The 21260-nt window shown below is 44.9% G+C and overlaps 1 long non-coding RNA gene across 1 annotated transcript; it reads right to left on the bottom strand.

Annotated features, from left to right (window-relative positions):
* Positions 1–7154: 7154 nt before the first annotated feature.
* LOC129385457 (uncharacterized) lies at positions 7155–13370 on the bottom strand. The gene is made up of 3 exons (XR_008612982.2): positions 12857–13370; positions 11718–11798; positions 7155–9389 (listed from the first exon to the last, which is right to left on the bottom strand). It is a non-coding gene; the product is annotated as an uncharacterized lncRNA (long non-coding RNA).
* Positions 13371–21260: the final 7890 nt, after the last annotated feature.

The raw sequence follows: 21260 nt of genomic DNA, 5'->3' as shown, positions 1-21260 counted from the left end.
CAACCGGTGACCACTCGTGCAAACAGCAACTCAAACCGGTTCGACCCCGACCCACAACATCGTCAACACCGATGAAGTCGAAAGCCCCACGATGGTTCGCCTCGGAAGACGAAGAAGAGAGCTACAGTGCGGACACTCGCGGCCGGCCGGTCAATACCGAGCAACGCTCCCGCTCCCAATCCTGCTCCCGCTCCCGGTCAGCGAGCCGCGAGCATCGGGCACCACCGACACCCAAAAGGAACCCGTCGCCTCCGGCAAGGAAGCAGAAGCCTTCACACGAGGTAAGCTGGGCGGAAGTCGTCTCTCCCAAGCCACGAAACACATCCACACCAATCACACAAAATCCAGAATACCAGAGAGTCATTGAGAAAAATAGACAGCAAAAACAGCGTCTAACCGACTACGAGCACAAAATCGAAACTTTAATGAAAAGAGTGGCCATGCTCTAATCGGCACATGCTGCGACCTGTGAGCGATCGCCACGATCTCAATTACCACAGCTAAGAACTCTCACCGGACATCCGCCACTAGAATCACAAGTGCCACCCTCCCCCCAAACAACACAGCCAAAGCAGCCTCAGGCGCACTCACCGTCTGAGAGCAACCTGGTAACCCAGGACCAATTGCAACATGCACTGCAACAATCACAACAACAAATAATACAACAAATACAGCAACAGTTTCAACAGTTTTTTGCGGAATTCCAAGAATTAAAGAAATACGTTAACGAATCCCTAACCAAGGAACCCAAGCGTAAACGAAAAAGTAGTAAAATGCGCTCTCAGACAGATGACGGTAGCATGCTAACTTCCGACACAGACAGTACAATACCTTCTTAGTCCCATCATGGCCCGTAAAGCTCAAATGGAAAGCGAAAGCATCACGATGTGGTCTTGGAACTGTAGGTACATTAAAAGCAAGCATGCATCCCTCTCGCTATATGTGCAGGCGGCGCTAGTACCCCCGGATATTATCTGCCTGCAAGAGGCGGGAGAGCAACCGAAGCCAATTATGGGGTATAAAATACAGTACGACCCCAACTACCGTAGGGTGGCCACGCTCGTCCGCAAAGATTTGGCAACAACCGTGACAGTGCTCCCCGGTGAGGAAATCCCACATCTCATCACCACGATATGGCCTGTCAAGAAGGGGAGACCTAAACAAGTCGTATGCAACGCATATAGTCCCCCTCGCGACAGAAAGGCTGACTTCGCGTCATTGTTCCGGCACCTACAGGGTATGCTGGAGCACCGCGATCGCCTAATTATAACCGGAGATTTCAATGCAAAGCACAACACGTGGGGCTACTCGAAAGCAGACACTAAGGGCGCCAAGCTCCTAGAAGCCATAGAGCGCCACGAATACACACTAATTACTGTACCAGGTACACCTACTCGAATAGGAAACAGCGCCAGCAGGGACACGACTCCTGATCTCACCATCACCAACGATACCGTGGGAACAAGCTGGAGGGTCCTAGACGACTCGCTGGGTAGTGATCACTACATTATCGAAATCACCAGCGCCTCGGCCAAACTACGCCGACCCCTAGAGAAGGTCAAAATTACAAATTGGCCTATGTTTAGGGAGAGGCAACAGCTCGATTTAGATACAAGTCTGCCCTTCCCGGAACATCAAGGCCGCTTAACCACGATCAAGGAGTGGGCCCAACGCATCAAAGAAGTATATGACGCCAACACTAAAGTGTACCAAACCGATATCGACACGCCGGCGATCGACAACCATCTCATACATTTATGGGAAGCATGCAGAGGCCTCACAAGAAGATGGCGCAAACCGAAGCTAAATCGAAAACTTAGACTTAGGATTTCAAAGGTCACTAAACAGGCCAGCGATTATGCCCTGAAGGTTCACAGGGACAATTGGCGCACGTTCTGCGATTCGCTTAAAGGCACGCTAAGCACCAAAAAGACGTGGAACATACTCCGCAGCATCATCGATCCTTCAAATACCAAAACAGAAACAAACACAACCCTACAAAAACTCGTTGGCGAATATCCGGGAACCCAGGATGAACTCATACAGGAACTCCACCAAACGTACACGGGAATCCGGACCGGGCATCCGAAACCATACCCTCAATATCCGGGAGCTCCGAACGAGATACTTGATGCACTCATCACGTATGCGGAGGTATACGCGGCGGCACAGAGCTTCAAGAAAAACACGGCACCGGGTCCCGACGGGATCACCAACGCCATCTTGAGAAACCTAAGCGATGAAACCCTGCGAGCCTTTACAAAGCAGCTGAACGAAGAAATATGGACACCGGGCGGAACATTACCCGAGGAATGGACTACAGCTCACACAGTCCTTATACCCAAACCAGGCAAACCGCGCAGGCTCGATCAATTACGACCGATCTCGCTCACGTCTTGTCTAGGCAAGCTTCTTGAACGAATTGTACTCACTCGAATAGAACAACACATGGAAGAACATGGACTACACCCCAATTGCATGTACGGATTTCGGAAAGGCATGTCAGCACAGGATGTCTTCCTCCTCCTCAAGGAAGAGGTCCTCAACCCACAACCGGGCAGCAACAACAACATACTCCTAGCCCTCGACGTAGAAAAAGCATTTGATAATATAGCACACGAAACCATCCTAGATGGCCTCGCCGCCATAGGATGCGGAGAGCGAGTATACCATTATGTCCTGGCTTTTATCAGCCACCGCGAAACCCGCATCGGCATAGCAGGTCTACAATCGGACATATATGATCTACAGCAGAAGGGTACTCCGCAAGGGTCAATAATATCTCCTTTCCTCTTCAACATCGGACTTATAAAACTTGCTTTACAACTGGAAAACATCCCAAAACTCAGATGTGCCTTCTATGCCGACAATGGCAACCAAGGGTTCATACGGCGACAGAGAAAACACATTGCTCACAGCTATCGGATACATCGAGTCATACCTAACCACAGCAGGAATGAGGTGTGCCCCACACAAGTCGGAGTACCTTCAAGTCCGGCCTAAGCAAACAAAGGAACATCGAGCCCCGCCAATACATCTCGAGATTGCCGGGCAACCTATAAAGCGCGTCCCTACCGCACGCATACTAGGTATGCATGTCCAGTAAAACAACGGCATAAAGCTAGCCTCAAAGAAATTAAATCACATTATAAGAAGCACCGCATCACTCATCGCCAGAGTAGCGCCCAGCAAAGATGGTTTCACAGAGGACGAAACCTTAAGACTGGTACAAGCCCTCGTCACCAGCCGTGTCACGTACGCACTACCGTATCAAGTGAAGCGCAAAAGCGAGACAGAGCGCATGGACACTCTTATAAGAACGGCGTACAAAACGGCCTTACAGCTACCGTCAAGCACAAGCACAAAGAAATTACTAGCGCTAGGTGTATACAACACCTTTGAGGAGCTAGCAAGTGCCACGCTCATAGCACAGAGGGAGCGCCTCAACAAGACTCAACAGGGAAGACACCTTCTTCAACGGCTAGGGTATCCGCTGACACCTCAGTACTGCAAAGAAGAAACACAACTCTTGCCTAACCACATTAGAGAGAACATTGTAGTAGACCCTATCCCCAAGAACATGCACCCCACCCACAATCAAGAAAGAGGAGCAGCGCGTGCCCGCATGTTGCACAAACGCTGTTTCAGAGACCCAGATACGTACTACACGGACGCTAGCCCGTATCCCTTGTCGCCTCGTTGCGGGCCCAAATACACACTCGCCGTTGTCAAACAGGGGAACCTGGCCTCCATCCGCGCCACATGCAGCGCAGCAGCAGAAGCAGCAGCAATCGCTCTCGCACTTCGCGACGCAGAGAGCAAGGGAAGGTCCGCCCGCGTCCTTACGGACTCACAAGCGGCGTGTCGTTTATATATGAATGGAACACTCCCTACACTCTAAAAACTAAGGGAGTGCCGGGCACTCTCTTTGAGGGAGTAGCTGCTTGTACCATATTTCACTCTCTTTTCGAGAGTAGATCGACCCTCTTTGAGAGAGAGTAGGTCAACTCCTCCTGACAGAGTTTTGTTACTCGACCGCAAGGGATTGCTAGTACTCTTCCGCAGAGTGATAATACTCTTCCCACAGGGAGTGCTAGTACTCTTCCGCAGAGTGCTAATACTCTCCCCGCAGGGTTAATAGTACACCGCCAGACCGAGTACTTCTACTCCCCCAAATAGAGTGCTTGTACTCCTTCAGAACAGAGTGCTAGTACTCTTCCCAATACCCTCTTAGCCAAGTCCTGGTCACGCATGCAGGCAGGAAATCAGATCAAATTAGGGCCGCTGATATACTGTTCCCTAGGCGGCTCCTCAGAGACACTGGCCCGATTCCAAGCGGCCTTCAGAATAGGCGTGAGCAAAGTTATGCAGGATTTTAAAGTCATTTTTTCCTGGCTATTTGCTGCCTACCGTGAGGCGTGACTGCTCTGAAGCGGCCTATGCGTATGCGTCACGAACGCCACTGAGGAGAAAAAAAAGCGAATTTACATTTCATCTGCAAATATCTCCGCAAATTTCACAATCAGGAGTGACACAATCTAATTAGAATACAATTGTCAAGGAAATCACATACATATCAAGAATCACAATGCTCTATACATCACGTGAATTCGAACCCGCGTACACTCGCGTTTGTACAATTCAAAACACACATCATAACCATTACACCACAGCGCCGCCACGCCCAGTCGTGTTCTTTTAGAGGTTATATATATACCAAACGTATTTGATGAATCGGCTGTGGTGGGTGGGGTTTCTCTGCAGTGTGCTGTGCTGTTGTGTACTGGGATACGTGTGCGTTTGCATCATTTCCATTCCTTGCTACGACTAACGACAACGTAGACGACAACGTGAGAACTATTCACGGCTTGTCGTCACCGCAGGAAAATAACAAATGTGCCGTTCAGCTCATGATCGAGTGCTTCTCCAGTCCATGTTCTCCAAAATACGCGGATACAAAGTGTTGCGCCAACCATCCACGTATGTGAATTTAATTCGCGCGTATACTGGTGAGCAACTGCGACGCCAGTACCAGGCATTTCGACGTGCCTCACGCTGCCGTGTAGGCGTTCTTTTCATGTGCATTAGTTTAGAGTTTGGTTCAGTCCGCTGTGAGCTGTTGTCCTGCAATAGCAGCGGATCGTTAGCGTTTTGAAGCGCATGCATTCCAGCATTTGGAGACTGCTTATGCCGATAGCCGCGTCAAATGCATTGGCACGCATGTTTAAATGACTAATGTGTCCACTTGTTACGCGTGCACTGCTCGTATCCTGTGGCAGTGCTCGTTCTAAAAGCTTCGAAGACCATCTACACTCATGCGTGTGTTCAATTTATATATGCACAGGATGGACTTGCCGACTAGTTGGTTGAGCATTTTAGAAGAAACAGCGCAACACAAGGACGACGCAAAAACATGCCACACCACGAAGCGCTGGTGTGGTTGATGCTTTTTTTCGTCCTTGTGTTTGCGCTGTTTCTTCTTCCACGATACACGCACACCACAGGTACGCGAAAGTTTAGGAGCATAAGTGGTTAACTCTGTTTTCCCCGTTTTCTCTCAGTGTCAATGGCACAGTGCGTTGCCCGGAATTGTGCACGCTTACCCCCATATGCAGAAATGCATCATAACTTGAAGCCCATGCTTGACTTGATCTAAACGACGCAAGTCGTGAACGCACCAAAAGAAAGGCAGTGAGGGTCTTGGGGGACGTTCGCACCAGGCGTCGTTTATATCAAGTCAAGCATGAGCTTTGTATTAAGATACATTTCTGAATACGGGGGCTAGACATCTGCTTCTTCCAGAAAATGTCGAAGAAACGCCCGCCAAAACCAGGCACATTCGTAAACTTAACTAGGCAATACGAAGCTCCATAGAAAAAAAGAAGAGTGGTATTAAAAGCTTTCAGTATTTTTCTTTACTCCAAAATAGTTGCGCTCTCGTGGCTTCACTGTACAGAGATAGTGCAGCGTTAGCTAGAAAGCATGAATTTCCTAACTCCATTTCAAAATAAGCTTGTTAAATTATTTAGGTGCTAGAATCCAGGGTTTGTAGCGATCCTTGAAAATCCTTTATTTCTAAAATGCCATTTTCAAGGCATTGAAAACCCTTGAATTTTTATAAGTACTGGAAAGTCCTTAAACTTGTACACTTGGCTAGACTTAGCAGACATTGCCAAGCACTTTTTTTCCCTTCTGTGACACTCTTTCGCATGTCACAGAAAATTGTCTCTGGAGGTAATAGAAGGAAAGCGACATCCTTAAAGTTGAAATTACAAAGGAGCTGCAGATACCAGTTTTATGCACATGGAACCGGCGACAAATGTGCTTGGAGGAGCAGAAGCAGGAAGCTCAACAGTTCAGGCATTCGAAGAGAAGCCGTGAAGAGTAAATTGAGAGCGACAGACACAATAAAAAGAAATTAGAAATGACTATTGCTTATTTGATGGTGAAAAAAGCTGAGGCAACAGATGACATCACATACACTGTCAAACCAAACTGTATTCAAAAACTGCAAATGTTGCAGGTCCAAGTAGTTAATTGTGATATTGCAGAAAAACTTTGAGCGCTTTCTTGAAATGCTTCCTTGTGTGCGTTTAGTCGTGGGCGGTGAAAGGCAAATTAGCAGTCTTTCAAATGTTTGAAATCACTGAAATGCGATTTGTTTTTTCTTTTGTTTGCATTAAAGTTAACGGTGTTCTTGAACAAGTTATTGCCTGTCCAAACTACTACACACATTGCACGAGGTCCTTGAAGTTACTGTGTCGGGGCCTCGAAAGTCCTTGAAAACCATTGAATTTTTTTCTTCAATATTGCTACGAACCCAGTAGAACAACTGTCATGGAGTAAAAACCTTGGCTGAACAGGGACTTATACGCAGAGCACAGGAAGACTAGAAATGCAGTAGTAGGTATGGAGGGCCCTGAAAAAAATGTGCCACATCCGCTCGTCTGCCTTATGTTTCTGCACCGACTGTCGCATTTTTAATAGAAGTGCACTTTCTGTTCTACTCCAATAAACGCAACATTACGAACTCCAGTGTGGGGCAGTCCTTCAGCCAGTGCAGAACTTTTTCTGTACATCCGAGTCAGCTCTGTCATTTTTCCAGCATTGTAGTACAAGATTTGTTAAACTGGTTTAGCAGAATATGAGCAGTATACTCTTAAATTAGCTGTTTATTTGTATGCACAAGTTCAGGTCCTCAGTTTGGTTGCATGACAAATTGCCATACCTAAATAGATACAAGAAACAATTTTATTACAGTTTAATAAAATCCAAACAGTAATAATCACAACAATATAATGACATACATTTCTTTTGGTACGTATACAGCCCATGTCTTGGCAGTGTATAAATTCAACTATACACCGCAAGTACTGTGTCCTGACCACTATTATTCACGTGTAAAACCATCACAGCAATTCAACAAATATCACAGTAATTAGTGACATACACTTTGTAACTGCTTTACATGAGCATAATGTATACAAATGGTCCCTGTGTACCTACACATGACTAGTGCCACCCGAGTACTATTACTCACAGGTGTAAAACCAACAAAGCAGTTCTTTAAAAAATATCACAGCGCTTAGTGACGTACATGCTGTAACTCCCTTGTAGAAACTTAATACAAACACGTGAGGACACAGAAAGCTAGCAGTGGGCATACATGGGAATACCACCGCCTCAATACTAATTCACAAGTGTAAAACCAACCAAGCAGTTCTTTAAAGAATATCACAATGCTTAGTGACATACATTTTCTAACTAGCTTATATAAGCTTTATACAAACATGAGAACATACACAAAGCTAGCGGTGCACCCGCATAGAAGTGCGGCCATCTGAACACGATTATTTGCAAGTGTAAGCTCAACAGAACAGTTCGTTATAGTGACGCACATTTTGTAACTGCCTTATACAAGCTTAGTGCAAGCACAAGAATGCAGAAAAATATAAATTAAAAACTTGCTCTATGCATACACAAACAGATCAACACAAATGGTAAACACCGCTTTGAAGACAAATGTGACTGTGGCAAAGCGCAGTGCTGTGCCGGTTGAAATTGCCACCCACAAAAGTATTGAGCAATGCTTAAACCACAGGCAATAAAGAGCTGAAAGACTGCGTCTCTAACGTAACTATTTTAATTCAAATTTCTTGAATATAGGGCTCGCTTGCAGATAAGGCATCTGATCCAACTGACCTGATTTTACACCTGCTACATGCATACAATGCACTCAGATATAACTGGTAATAATAATTATAAAAGGCATTTAAAAACTTGATAGTATGAAGAAGATGCATGACTAGAAAAGTTCTGTCCCCCTCGTACTTGTTAAAAAGGTGTAAGTACGACACATGTTCTTTTTTTCCTCAATTTTTGCAATAATGGACAGCCGGGAACCTCGAACCGACACAAAAAAAAGATACTGCTATGTTAATAGTGTTATGAATAATTTTTTGTGAAAGCTTTTTACAGACAAGTTGCAGTCTCGTTTCTGGAGGTTGAGCTGTATCTTGCAAAATAACTTGAAAAGTGGTCACATGGGAGCATGGCACTATATCATAATGTTAGTTTCAGTTGACTCTCTTGCCCTACAAGTCGCTGCTCACTGTGGCCAGTGATGCAACAGCAGTGTCTGTGTGATTTTCATCACACTTCTGTCCTATGCCATTCTTACCAGAGTTGGCGGCACATAGATACCCAAATTTCGATAGTGTTGCTTTCTCAGGTGGTTGCTTTTGATTTGCTCAATATCAGTTGGCACTTCAGCTGCATCAAACTTCTTTTTTACCTCTTCAACAACAACATCAACAACAATCTTATGAAACCTGTGTTGTCCTTCTAGTTGCCTACAAAGACCAGTCAATCTAGCAACAACACTGACAGTCTCTACTATCTTGTAATGGGGGAGAGGTGTGTCCCACCATGTGTTCCACATTGTTGTCACTATGTGGGCTGGCTGGGGAGGCAACAACTGTAATATGTTTGCATTTGCATATATTAAAGTGATGCTTGTACTGTGTTATAACACCTAACTTAGTCTTGCACTTGCTGCACAATAACACTGGCTCACAGTCGTGGTGAAAAGCTTTTGTATGTTGAGCAAATGAGTTGTATCCACTACAAAAAAGTCAGTGATAGCACACATGTTGCTCTACCAGGCCTGGTGTGGTTCCTTCTGACACTGCTGCTGATGCTGACGCGCTGCTGCTTGCCTCGTACACTGTTGCAGCTGCAGTAGACATGGCAGTCTCTGTATCTATTGCTGCCGTGTCATCTGTCATGGTAACTTCCAAGTGGTATCGGGCTGACTTCTGCAACAGAGATGTTGTTTGCCCCTTGAGGGCTCTCATGATCAGGGCCAATCATTTCGTAGGCATTGTCTCCTGCATCGAAGAACCAATAAGAACAGCATGAATTAATAAACATAGCTCTAAAAAGTACGGACATCAAGACATTACCACAAGCTTTGCACATAAGTGACCGGGCTTAATGAATAATACTTGCAGGAGGAGTTACACAATTGTTTGTGTATATTACAGTAAAGCCTCATCAGAAGATATTCAAGAGGCACGGGAAACATGTCTCTCGAAACCAAAAATTTTGAGACACTGAGGAGCCAGACTAGATCACTTTATTATGCATCATCACTAAAGTATGTTTTGATATATCTGAAGGAATAAATGCTCAGGGTGGCTTAAAGGGCCCCTAAACCACTTCTCGACATTTTTTGAACATTTCAAGTAAACACGCGTATCGAAATCAGAATGCCCTCACGATCGACGAAGCCAAATGCCAGAGAGCGTAGCACTGCCGGAGCACCACAATATGAAGAAAATGACCCCGTGCGCCTCTCTGGACCTATCCTGCACCCCCCAGTTTGTCCTGACGTCACCAGGCTGTCTCTGATGATGTCACCAGTTTCCGGTGCTGTCGTTTGGTCGAACGAAAGTGTACGATTGCCGGTAAGGCCTGCACGCAAATACACACACTCCTTCTTCCTCGTCGCGTTGCGCGCGATGCCATTGTGGGCAGCCAATGGGGGCAAAGAACAGAAACGTCAACAGAAGGGTCTCCCTATGAGGCTCTTCAGCACAAGTCACCATACAGTTCCGTTGTATTAGCGTCACCCCTCGCAGGACCACGGGCCAGCGCGGCAGCAACAGAGCTCGTTGGTGTTGGCCTGTCCCGTAACATTTGGAGGTGTACTAGGCAAGGAAAAGACGATACTGTCCATATGGCGTGTACCAGATGAAAGAGTAAAATGAGTGGGGACTACTTTTCGATAATCAAACACACGTAGCTCCACTATTACTGCACCGTTTCGAAAAATTCTCGTGGCTACCTGTTCATTGCCTTATTGTGTAGAACTGCAACACCGCAACTAAATTTCAACCTCGGTGGTTTAGGGGCCCTTTAAAGAAGACATTCACAGCTTTTTAGTGACTGTGGATTGTGTTAGCTTCCTTCCCAACTTCTGGGATTTAAACACTTCACTTTGCAAGCCTTGTTGCTCGCAGTACCTTTGAGGTGCTCTTAGACGCTCGTCAGCTTCAACTGCCGACACTTTCTGCCCTGCACTGTCCTCGTTGCCCTCCTTTTCTGGTTCATGCTAAAAGAGACATGCGCGATTGACTTGTGTAAGGATTGTGTGATCATTACGCCCTTCGGGGCACACAAGGTGCACAAAGTGAATGTGTCTGGGTTGTGTCCCTTCGTAGTAGTGAATACTTAAAAAGTCATCCTTAGTAACAAAGGTGTCTCTTGTATACAGTACTGTTAACGTGGCAAACATAGAAAAACCAACCAAACCATTTTCAGATGTCTCTTACAACCAAGTGCATCTTGTAATGAGATTCTACTGTACTGAATATTTTTCAACTATGGATCATCTGCATGTACATATAGTCACAAAGACATGTTGTGTGGAATGGCGAATCGGGAAACAGTTCGTACTCTTACTTTTTGTCCCTAACATAAGCAGCTGATAACAATATGATAAAAAAGCAGGCAATGAGGCTAGAATGGAACATAATCCTTCAGCTCTAAACAGTTTTTTGGGCCCACATCATTCCCTCATATGACATAAGGAAACAACTTGATTGCAGTAATGGCTGCATGTGATCTGAGTTGATTGAAACAAACTATACGTAAGGTTGTCCTGTATGTAATTTTATCAGAGTGCTTTTTAGATGTCCTGCTGGTGATCCTGGCTGCGCGCTGCTTCTCATGCTTTTTGGCACGATTCCTTTTTTTCCACTCCACTTTTTTTTCAAATTTTCTCCCCTTTCCCTTCCCCCTTGTGTAAAATAGCACACTTGAAGTATCAAATCTGTTGAACTAACGTGTGTATCAAACCTGTTAACATGTGTGCTTCTCTGTGGTCTGTGTTGTATTTTTGCGCTGCACAATTCAATTCAAGATGAAAGATGGAACGTCCCTGCCTTTAGTTTAATTGTGTGTGTGTGTGTGTGTGTGTGTGTGTGTGTATGTCTCTCTCATGTTTTGAAATATATGTACATTCAGGAGTGCCTGCATGCCCTTCTCTCCTGCTCCAGTGACGAAAAGGAGAGCCTGTTTATTTACCATAGTAAAAAATTCAAAGGTTTTCGCTGTGCCCACTACATCCCTTATCATATGGATCTGTCACAATACAGAGTAGCAGTGGTCCATAATACTAGCCCATCCCAACATAATTATAAATTAACACATACCGACATGCTGCGAAACAGCTGTTGCAAAGGGGCTGGTGAAGGCAATTTCCGCAGCACTGCAGTGGTACAGCCGAGTTCCACCTGTATAGTGACAAATCCATATGCGTGTTAGCAACTAAGTAGTTGCTGATGGTTTCATAAGCTTTACACTACACAATAAAGTAATCTAGACAACTTTGTTGGAACAAATGCACATAATTAGGACACCACTTAAACACTAACACGATTAATTGCCCCCAATCTCTCACTCACTAAGGGATAATACTACTGAAACATCGGTGGAGAGCTCAGATTAACACAGCCCATAAAGGACAAGCGTTCTTTGAGGAAAACAGCTATAACAGCGGTTAGTTTTCTTCATCATTTTATGTGGTAGCTTTGATTTAAATGTCATGCAGTACTATAAAATACCAAGTGCCGCATTTCTAGCAGCAGAAGGCGTCGTCAGGCTCATGGAACAACAGATTTTTGCACTGTTTGTCAGTGAGCCGACACATACAAAGAAAACCGAATTCACGCATTCATATACAGTGTCAAGTGCACTTCTCCTTCTGAAAATGCAGCCACCAGTTCCAATGTTGCTGAAAGGAAAGGTTATATAAAGTGCCAGACTGCATGGAACTGCCACTTATGACTGTAAATGTATGGTCTGCTGATTGCAGAGGTAGTCAGTCACATGCTATTTCTAGTCTCTTTTAGAAGCATTACTAAAGAATAAATTAAAATCTATTCATAAGTCACGAATTTCATGCATCCACAGTTTGGCTAAATAACCTGTGAGAAAAAGACATGTTTACCTGAAATAGCAACCTTTTTTCCTGCTGCAAAACTTTCCTTCGAATTAATGAAATAACTTTACAGCGTCATAATGCGTTTCTCGCAACTACTTGCCGGCAGTGGCGAGTTAGTGTTTATATCCGACTCATTGGGCGACAACACTGCCAAACACAAATGCTTCACGAACACGAGAACACGTCCCTCGCAGAGAATAGCAACCATATATGCCTCTGTGAGACATGATCGCACCTTTGTGGTCGAAATGTACATTAGAACGACTTCACCATCTCATTAAAAAAAAAGCCTCCGTACAAGGCAGCCGCCAACTGCATAATGTGAAATTGCAACTGATGTCCACTTACTGGTGGCCTGTGTTTGAGTAACTTTTGGCAGTTGACTGGGTGCTGAGAAATGCACGTCCTGGGTTGTCCCTGCAAAACATACAGGGTTATGTCAAATGTTGAAAATATATATATGCCGGCATTTCATCAGTCGCAAAACAAACGAGTAAACTAATAAACAACTGTAATGTAAACAGAGTACACATCATAAGATAGGCTGTCAACTGTTAATGCATTACGCAAAAAACCTAATGCATAGGAAAGACTATATGTATACACACGAAGCTGACACACAATTTAATTCGCTCTAGGTTTTTCCGTGCAGTATATTCAAATTATTATGTCTCGTGGTTAGAGCAATATTAGTGTAAATTACGAACTAAATTATCTACCCTGGAAACTTTTCTTCAATATGCACCTGTGCGCGCTTCGAACGAGTAGCGTTGTAAAATTTACGTACATGGCATTTAACATAGTTACTGAACACGGATTTCCTTTGCCCTGTGTCGTGTACAGTGAGCTACATATATCTGCCCCCCCCCCCCCCCCCTTTTTTGTACTAGCCATACTGCGTGCCACTGCACCTATACGCACGTCAATAAACCTCACGACACAGAAATAAAAAAAGCGCCATTCACCCATGCCTGCATGTTGTAGTGGGCCTAACCTAACCAAGCATGGGCTGTTGCTTTTTATAGTAAACACAGGCACCGTGCTCATTGCAAGTATGTATCATGTCGCTAAGCAAATATGCAAGTTCATTGTACCACTATTTTTTTATCACATGGATATATCTGTTGAGAGGCAAGACAAAAAGCAGTCACTTCTCAGAACTAATCAGCTTTCTTAAAACACATTTTTAACTTTTCAATGACACTTGCTGCTATGTGTTTGTCTCCAGAGAGCATACTTGATTTGACTTTCCAATCAGAGACATTACATAAATATACCATGTTAAGATGACTGCCTGGAACACGTGAGAATTTTCATCTTCGTGTAACACACTGTATCTTGATTTTGTTGACATTTGCTCAAATGGTACACCCAATATACCTACATACTAGTTTTCTTGTCCAAATTACATGCCAATGTATTTTGATTTTTTGGCATTGGCTCCTCTGCACTACGTGAAGTCGCGCTGCACTGGCTCTTTCACATCCTCGTGTCCTTGCAGCTGCCTTCTTGCGTTATATAAAGCGGGCGCCTGAAAAATATCCTATGCAAAAGTCAACACAAGGGCATGGTGCAAAACAACATCAAGACAGTCAAGGCCATGGCAATAAAAAAGTCTTAGCTCTTAGTCTTCTTCGTGAAATGCATGCAAAACATCCAAATGACTCCAACAGTCAACTGCTAAACTAACTTCAATTTTTAGATTTAAGCAAAAAAACAAATAAACCACAGTTCATCCTTGTTTTTCATGAATGTTAGAATACTCCTGCTAATGAATAGAATATTGGTCATTTTCAGACGTCATAGGTCTGTCATGAGCCTGGTGTATCGCAAACACCACTTGTGACACATCCTAAGCACGTGCCCGGTGTGCCCCCCCCCCCCCCCCCGCACCATCCCTGGTTGTGCCACTGCTGAAGCCATAATTTGAGGATTATAGCTGCAAACATGATGCTCAGTAGGGATGAAAATATTGTCCTTCAGCTCAATGGATATATGGATGTGCCTATAAAAAAGGGCAACAAGGCTTGTTATGGCAAGCTTACCCACATTTCAATACTAACAAGTTCACTGCGGCCTGCATCTAAGCTTACTAAAAGGCATGAACTCATTTTCATGCATGAGGTGCGCAGTGGAGTTCATTTTTGACAGACCCGACTACTGCTGCAGTTTGAAATCTAGCATTTTAGATTCTTGTAGGCATGTAAAAGTTGCAGTTAAACCGCAGTTATTAGTTTATTACACCAACCTATTGTTCTGTGTACGACAGACTGGTAATACGGAATTAAAGCAACATTTTATTTTGATATTTTATTTATCTACTAAAAATATTCAAGCGATAAACACATCTTGATCTGCCATGCTATAGCAAAATGCACACATTACGCTTGTAACCCCCAGAGGAAGGCTGATTTAGCTGTTCATATGACATAACTCTGACACGCCAACTCATATTAGCAAATGCACAGGCATGTCCAAAACAATAAGCGTATGCAAAGCGCCCCTGCAATTGTAATTCCACACAGCAGCCGTTATATTCGATGCCGATGCGTAACTAGCTGCTCGACAATTCACCGAGTTCGTAGACCATAAGCATCCTTTCAGTTTCGCACCGTGCACGAAAACCGCAGCAGGAGACAAAACCAGACCTATAATCACACCATTTCAACATGAGCAAAAACAGTTCAGTCTTAGGGATAAACACTGTGAGAGCGATTTAGTGCGCGACGGCGACGAGCGACGGCTTCGAGCGACAAAACGGGCCGTCGCTTGAACAGATGACTCGGTTCTGGAAATCTAGAAATCGTCGCTCGTCGCCCAGAAGTGCTATGAGCGACTAGCCAATAGCGCGAAGCCGCAACTGGATGCACATACATCGCTCAAATACTACCGATTGTCGCGCGGAACGAGCAAATGATTCAATTTTTATACGTGCAAGGATAAGAACGTACTGCAAGACCTCCGGAAATATTTTATGCTACTTTTTATAGTAAAATACATCAACGTAAATTACTAAAGCACGCGTCACGCGTGACTGCAGCCCTCATGCCGGCAACACCGGGAAGGCGTCGATCAAAATCGTCGCTCGCACGGAGTACGACTTGTAGGTGACGAGCGAACGCGACAGCCATCTCCGTCGCGTCGCTTGTAGCTGCCGCGCGCAAGATCGCTTATATGGGGTTTATACTTTTTTCAGCATAAAACATGGATTCCTCATGCGTTTTCAGTAAGTTCAAGATAACGCGCCCAACTGACCTTTTGCAGCATGCAGCTGAATGCCTGCGGCAAAGTTTCTAACTAGCACTGGTGCTGCACGTAACTTCAGTGGTCGCAGATTCCCCATGCGCGAGACACCGTCAAGCGCGCGGTTTATTTATAAAAAAAAAAGCATGCTGCCAGCAAAATGACGCCTTCTGTTATGTGATTCCTTAGTTCAACAGCGTTCCGTACACAGTAGACTGCCAAACTGAATAAATTCAAACACACAAAACGCACGCTAATCACGCTCCGCATAGGCTCGGAATCACGGGCTTGTGAACTAACCATTTTAAGCGTCCTCTCGCCTGGCGTCTTATTGAACATACCATAGTTCTGGCAGCGTTTGCGATTTTTAAAGCTCTTACAGACAACGGCAAAGTGATAAAATCACATGCAGTTATCGCGACGACTGGCTTTTTCGATTGACATCGAGAGACAGCGCGTACGCCTAGTCCTTTGTCAATCGCGTCGGCTAAGCGCAGCGACGACTTCCTGGCGATAGCATGACGTATACGGAGAATGTGCACCTAAGTTAGAATTCACTTACCGTGGAGGATTTGTTGTTATATCCAAGGCATGACGAACGACTGTCGTGTTTTCGTGGCGACGCGAGATGGCCGACACACGATCTCCCTCGGCTGGCCTTTGCTCGCTGAACGGATCAGCTTTCTCCGGTGCTGTGTTGTTCCGCGATCTTGAGCGCGCGCGCGCGCGGTGGAGCCACTCCGAGTGAAAAAGTAGAGCGCTCGCTACGCGTTCCTTTGAACTGCGGCGGCCTGTTCTCTTAGAAGCAAAACGATGTGTTCTTTGCTAAGCGTGCATGAATGATACATTGCCATGTTCGGGGCCAGCCACCTACAGTTGAAGCAGAAGATTACGCTACGTTTTGTTTTCTATTGCCGCAAGAGTCTCTCTTTTCTATTGTCGCAAGAGTCTTTTCACTCCCTCTCTCTGAAGGGGAGAGTGAAAAGCACATTTCACTCTCTCCTTGGTGACAGGCATTTCACTCTCCTCGACATTTTGCGAGAGTAAAACGACGCTTTGAAGAGTGAACCGGCAGCTTCACTCCTGCGATACCCTTCCTAGATTTTAGAGTGTATACAAGCCATTCGAATCCTGGGTCGCACACTAGATGGACCCATGGTATCGTCTGGTGTCCCGGGCACGAAGGCCTGCGGAGCAACGAAGAGGCGGACTGCGCAGCTCGAGGTCTCACTAGCCGAGCGGCAGACCACACCGTTCTTCAGCCCCCGACAGACCGACGAGTGACCCACGAGTTATTAACGACAGGTCAACAAATATTACAGGACCAACGGCTCGGAAGAACGCAATACGCTCCCCCACACAAAGCTCTCAATAAACTCCAGGCCCTTGCCTGGAGTTTATTGGCGCCGCCTGCAAACTAACACATACCCACACTTGTCTCGTCTACACGCAATCTCCCCAGACAGTTACACGTCCCGAACATGTCCCTGGTGTAGCAACCACATAGCGACACTCGCGCACATAACACACGAATGCACCGACCGTCCGTGCGACGCAATTTCGCCACGAGTCACAACACACACACTCACTACGTGGCCTTGGGAGGCGAGACTCTCCGAACTGGACCTGGGAAGCCAACTGGCGACCCTCGACCAGGCCCGGCGAGCCGCGATCGCCAGTGGAGCCCTGTCAGAGGGAACCACCCAGGAATAAACCGCGCAACGGCTTCTGCAATAATAAAGTTCCTCCTCCTCCTCTTCCTCCTGTACAGTTCATTTCATCCTATTAGCACTTTCACTTACTTAAGTAATTTTGGGCATATATTTATCGATGTCGAATACAGACTCAAAGACACTCACAAAATATGTAGACTACAACATATAGTCATTTAGTCGCATACATACGTATTCATAAACGGTTTGTCGTGACGTCCCTGAATTCATATTTGCGATAACATCGACACTCGAAGTGAAGTGACCTCAGCTGTTATTTTTGCTCATTTCCAGTAAAGCCTACGAACTCATAGAATTCCTGACCTTAGATATATCATGGGGTGCCACCATATGGCTGGTGGCCTTTGTGTCAGTGCACCTAGACAACTGTTTTTTTTTTTTTCATTTTACCTAATGGCATATACCACGTTCCAATATAATGGAAAATTTGCTAAAACAGGTCTTAGGATTGCCTAGACGAATGCCTACCAGCATTATAAAATTAGGTCGGAACATGCTTCGTAAACATTTGCCGTTCCTATTGTTTTAAAGTGATCGAGCATTAACAAAAAATTGTAAAGTGAAGAGGAATCTGCACGCATCAAATTTCTAGGAATGCAATGTCGTCGTTGTATAATTTATGATCAACTTAGCTAAACGTCGCGAGCTTTGTCGAGTGCATATGAGTGCGGGGCCAAAAAACCTTCACGATAGAAACATCTTCAACTAGAACAATGTTATGACAACTTCTAATACGTGTTCTCTACAACCGAAAACATCTTAATATGACACGTGCAAATGTTTTATTTGGTGTTACTTTTAGAGACACTTAACTCGAACAGCTCTCATAAGGCATCGTGAGACAAGTGCTTCCATTTTCAACCTTTGTATGTAAAATAGCTTCACACCGTAATGATTGAGTGGATTGAGGGGAGCTTCTATGTTATGGTCTTAATGCACGTTATTACGAAAACACCGCAGGCAATTCCAGCCAAAGCATGGTGCGATACAAAATCCGTGAGGTCATTTGCATTTTAGAAGTGTTTTGAAGTAGCTAGGAAGAGACGGTGAGTTAGTAGACAGTGTAGGTCCCAATGGGAAATTTCCATACACATGCGCGCTCTTATTGCATTCCCGTCAAGCACAATAAGGGCGTCCTTTTAGAGTTGAACTACAACGAAATTTGACTTCGCCTAATTTGTTTTAAAGAGAATTACATATTAGGGTCTGTACGTGAATCGTAAGCGAACTGAAAAGCGTTTTTTAACCAATATACTATCTCATCTTAACGAACCAGAACCGATATGCCAAAAACGTTCTTGAAACAGTACGGAAAACTTAACGAAATGAAATCTCCGCAGAACTCAGCTACCCATGCCACTCAATGTTAACGCGGTTAGCAAGCGAGCAGCGTAGGAGTACACCATATTCTTAAAACCACATGTTCTAAATATTTGTAGCGGTCATTCCCAGAGTTTGTTCGATTCGAATATATGCGACATAATAATAAATGATCCAACTCTGCAAATAGAAGTATCTTGCAAACGCCGCACGTCAGCATGGCAGCATGAAGACAACTGCATGAAACCAGCGCAGTGACAACAATGGAAAGGCGAAAGAATGAAGTCGATGTTACAACAAGGTGCAATATAGCGGCGACGGCCGCGCTAATTACATGCTGATGTTAAATGACAGTGATGATATAACGATTATGGTGCCTCAAAACTGGATAAACAAGCTATAATTACGACGATTCCATAGCCACTGCAAGATGAATACCGTGGTACAACAATGCATGCTTGATAAGAGCTGTCCGACAATGCAATCAAGACAATGGCATGAAACGGTGGCACAACCAGAATTCAATGAGGACAGCACTATTGCGATGTAATGACAATCAGATAATTAGATGAATACGTCGATGAAGGCAGGGTGGCGGCGACGACATGGCGATAATTATTTCACAAGGCCCTTGCGCACACAATGAAATTAATGCGAGGGCATCAAGAAGATGGCACGGCCACAAATCCATGACGCCAACTGTATGACAAGGATGACGTGACAAAGTTACGTGGACAATGACATAACTATGAGTCTACGAGGACAGTGGCGCAGTAACCATTGCATCAGGAAGCGTGCGCGACGATGACACGATACCGAGATTAGCATGACGATGGTGGGCTGACGACTATGACACGAAAACGGTTGCATGATGATGAACATGTTCGGACAGCTGATGCATCATGGGTGCTTCATAACGACGAGGTTAACAAAGGCGCCATATATTCACGACTGAATGACGACGCTATGAATGCACTCAAATGACGAAGATAGACGTCGGTGTAGAGAAGAAGGCGGTATTACGGCAATGCCATGATAACAACGTGACAACCCTATTGAATTAATTACGATGGCATATGATGATGGCGTGATGAAGGTGGCATGACGACGTGAAAATGACAAGTTAGAATGGCAAAAATAAGTGGAACGATAACCACTCCACAACAGTACAACAACGAGAGTAGAGACAATTACAACGTCTCTATAGCAATAACAAGCCAGCTTTGTTAGGGTCGACGGGGAAAGTTGCATGGACCACGATGCAATCAAAATAACAGCTTCGCCATAACAAGCGCACATGTAGCTGCTAAAGCAAATATGCCCCTTTGGACACCTTATCGATGCGCAAGAATTCATGATGGCGGCATGATGAGAGGCACATCTCAAAGCCGGAATGATGACGCTTCAACGATCATGGCGTTATCCCTAAGGAGGTGTTACAACTACAGGTATGCATGATGACCGTATGGCGTCGATAGTGTGGCGACAACGCCATGATGAAAGTCTTCCGACATAGCTTGAATGACGACGATGCAATTACAATGACGATATTATGACCACTGATCTAGGAGTTCTAAGTCTTAGAGACCTTGGGCCACTGGGTCGGTCAGAATACTCTACGACGACACACGGCAAAAATAACACAACGAAGCTTTAAGGAGCGATGACCGAAGAACCACGATTACGTCATGATCATCACCACCAACCTAGTGGCCCAAGCAGGTAGATAGCTTGGGCTAATGGTTTGGCGTAGAAGGCTAGCTAGCAAACTAGCTAGACAGCTTCCTAGCTAGATAGATAGATAGATAGATAGATAGATAGATAGATAGACAGACAGACAGACAGACAGACAGACAGACAGACAGACAGACAGACAGACAGACAGACAGACAGACAGACAGACAGACAGACAGACAGACAGACAGACAGACAGACAGACAGACATGCAGACTGATAGATAGATAGCTGGATAGATAGATAGATAGATAGATAGATAGATAGATAGATAGATAGATAGATAGATAGATAGATAGATAGATAGATAGATAGATAGATAGATAGATAGATAGATAGATAGATAGATAGATTGGATCAAAACAGCTGAATTAGCTAAACAATGTTAATCGCATTGCAAGTATTACCAACGGCCAATTCTGCACGTTAACAACTGAAATATAGTGGGTGCAAACGAGGAACTATATGTAGGCGATTCCTCGAACTTCTTACTTTTCAGGCAGCATACCCAACGGCAACATCGTTGCACCTTACTACTTTTGTGAAGTGCTAGTATGGGGATGCTGGATAGGTACCTGTTGGTAGCTATACGGCTGTTTCTGTGACTGCACTGCACTTATGTACTCAGCGGTACCGGTTCTTCTTGTGCCACAGAAACGGTGTTTTTCGTGGACCGTGGAATCACCGTTTAACTTGAAGCCTCCACTTCGTTCGATGGGCGA

Source organism: Dermacentor andersoni, chromosome 7 (genome assembly GCF_023375885.2).
Source record: "Dermacentor andersoni chromosome 7, qqDerAnde1_hic_scaffold, whole genome shotgun sequence".
Lineage (NCBI taxonomy): Eukaryota > Metazoa > Arthropoda > Arachnida > Ixodida > Ixodidae > Dermacentor > Dermacentor andersoni.
The sequence above is the reverse complement of the archived record's forward strand: the minus strand, read 5'-3'. Positions and strand labels throughout refer to the sequence as shown.